This window comes from Benincasa hispida, unplaced genomic scaffold (genome assembly GCF_027475165.1).
Source record: "Benincasa hispida cultivar pf3 unplaced genomic scaffold, pf3_genome.v1.1 HicScf1857, whole genome shotgun sequence".
Lineage (NCBI taxonomy): Eukaryota > Viridiplantae > Streptophyta > Magnoliopsida > Cucurbitales > Cucurbitaceae > Benincasa > Benincasa hispida.
Genome location: NW_028326250.1, coordinates 92308 through 95146, shown reverse-complemented (window position 1 = coordinate 95146; position 2839 = coordinate 92308). Strand labels below are relative to the sequence as shown.

The window sequence follows — 2839 nt, the reverse complement described above, 5'->3', positions numbered from 1 at the left end:
ACGTCAAGAAACATTGACACTTGATATGTTTCAAACGTTAAGAATATGAGCGTTCTTGGCAAGGAAAAAAATGTCAAGAAATTTTGTTAACTTGACAATGAAAAAACGTCAAGATATATCTTACTTGACATATTAGAAATGCCAAGAATATGAGAGTTATTAACCGGTTAAACATGTCAAGAATATCTATAATTGTTGGGCGTGCTTCTGTATATTTGATGAAATCAGCCCAGATGATGAAATACTTGTGAAACCTTTCTTTGCTGATCCAAACGAGCTCAATTCTTTTGCCCCAAAATTACTTTGGTTTGGTAGAAAACTTGGCTATTAAACGCTCACGATTTTCCAGCTGATGCTTTACACGTGGTTTGAACCATGGCTCTTTGTCTGATGGAAAAATGAAAGAAATTTTTTTTCTGATGGGTGATTAATACAGAATTATTAATGTAGAATTAATTTTCTTTATCTCTCTTTTTTCTCTTTGGTTCTCTTGTTCTTTGCCTTCTGAATTCTTTACACTTTCTTCTAACCCTAATGTCTTCTTGTTTGATCTGTGCGACTGCTTTGAGTTAACGATGGAAGAATCATGCAATTGTGTAGATGATGGAAGAAGAAACTGGAGAACGACCATGCAATCGTGTAGACGATGGAAGAAGGAAATGGAGAACGACCATTCAATCATGTAAACGATGAGAAGAAATGGAAGAAGATGCATAACGATATACGTGGTTTGGCTTATTGAAGCCTACATCCACGGGAAGGAGAGAATTTTATTAAGAGCTAAGTCACAGATTCTTTCTTTTTACAAATTTTCAAGTTTTTCTTGAAGCTATGTATGTTGTCTCTACAAAATTTGTAAATGATGAGTATTTATCCTAATTTCTGATACAAGTAGTTACAATAACTAATGGTAAAAGTTAAAGAAATGTGAAATAGTTCTCGAATGTTGAATGTTGAACTTATATTCTTCAATAATCTTGACAAGGAAAAAATGTCAAGAAATTTGCTTGTGACTTTTTTAGAAAAATCTACAATTTTGACATTTTTACCTATAATTACTCTTGTATTTTGATTCAACAACCACATTTGGTATATATATATGATATACGTTCACCAATCAAATAAACAATAAACCATTTTCAATCTTATATATCAACCAAATTTTCACCAATATCTCTTTATAAAAACTTTACTTCTTTAACATCATGAATTCAACAACAAAGAAAACTAAATTTCCACCAGTTCAACAACAAAGAAAATCAAGTTCATCCACACCAAAACGATATTGGATACAAAGCAGTTGACCACACAAGTTCATCCGCAAGCTTGATATCATTATTGTATCCAAACTTCCTGAGCACAGTACATGTTGTCTCCAAACGCCCCTTCTCAATAAATAAGGCATGAAGAAAGAGTTACCCTGTCAAAGTGAGCCCACGATCATTCACTCTTTTAGGAAGTTTTTCTTGCACAACGCAATAATAACAAAATCATAGAAATTACTTAGCTAGAACCTTTTTCTTAACCCCCAAATTAAAATTCCCCAACTCCTTTGTCAAATATTTGTTTCTGCAATAGCAGGAACTCATCAGAAAAAAAAAAAAAAAAAAAAAAAAAACCCTCAAGCTTCACTCCTAAATGTCCACACAACATACAAATAAAAACTTTAATCAGTGTCCTTCAAACTTCAAACATATAAATTTAAGCAACAAAACAACAGATAATAATATACATTAAACATTTGGAAAGCTACTACTCAGATTGACCAAACGTTTGTTTGGGTTTCTTTAGAACAGAACATAACACACAATACCAGCAAACCAAGTTATGTGTAAGAAACGAGTTGTCTCTCATTAACTTCATCAAAACATCAAGAAGATGGTTAACTTAAAATGTTGAAATTCAGACCAAAATTTTCTCACCATTTTGAGGTTGGATTGGAGCCAAATCTTGTACAATGGGAGTGGATTCAAGAGAAGATTCAACAACAGTGTTCTGAAGGGAGGATGAAAGATACAGAGAGAAAATTGTGAAATGAAAGTGAAGCAAAGAGTAAAAAGAGGGCAAATACAAGATAAAATTCACCTTAGTGCAGATGGACAACCTTAAGCGATCAACAGAAGGACGCAAACTTTGCTGTCGACGAAATGCAAATATCCTTTGAACCCTAAAGAACCTCTGAAATACAAAAAAAAAAAAGAAGGTTGAGTTTCTGAAATACGAACCTCCAAACCCTAAAATACCAAATGAATCTCTGAAATACAAAAAACCAAAGATTGGGTTGAATGCATAGCACAAGAAAACAAAACCTTGGAGATGAAGTCGAAGCGAAGCTGCGACGACAAGAAAGCTTGAGATGAAACAAAAGCTTGGGCAATAGGGAGGAAAGAGCGGTGGCAACATGAACGCTTCCATGGAAGGGAGTTGGTCGACTCGTTTTAGAGTAAAGCTAAGGCAGCAACAAAGTGGGAGAATAAAAATGTGGTCGATCGGGTTCGTTTGAGAGGGAAAACGAAAACCCATAGCGTTGTAACGCTATTCAGAGCGTTCATCGCTGCTTGCGTGAGGCACGCACGTTTTCAATTTCTCAATCAAAATATGTAGCATTGCAACTCTACTTTTCACCATTGCAACCTTTGTCCTATATTCTTTAGGTTTTTAAAACGTCAAGAAACTATTAATTAAACTTGACATTTTTTAAACATCACGTACTGTATTTTTCAGGAAAAATACACAACCTCCGCTTTTTAAAATCAATTCTTGACTTTTTTTTTTTCTTTAAAATTACCTATTTCTTGACATTTTTTCATAAAAAGTCAAGTATTTAAAATTGCAAACA

General features: G+C 33.7%; 1 long non-coding RNA gene across 4 annotated transcripts; it reads right to left on the bottom strand.

The window, feature by feature from the left end:
* Nucleotides 1-1152: 1152 nt before the first annotated feature.
* LOC120077070 (uncharacterized) lies at nt 1153-2583 on the bottom strand. 4 transcript variants are annotated; one of them, XR_016526844.1, is made up of 5 exons: nt 2310-2583; nt 2086-2178; nt 1923-1995; nt 1515-1569; nt 1153-1420 (listed from the first exon to the last, which is right to left on the bottom strand). It is a non-coding gene; the product is annotated as an uncharacterized LOC120077070 (long non-coding RNA). The 4 variants fall into 4 exon arrangements; XR_016526843.1 differs by having other exon boundaries at nt 1923-2178; XR_016526842.1 differs by lacking the exon at nt 1515-1569.
* Nucleotides 2584-2839: the final 256 nt, after the last annotated feature.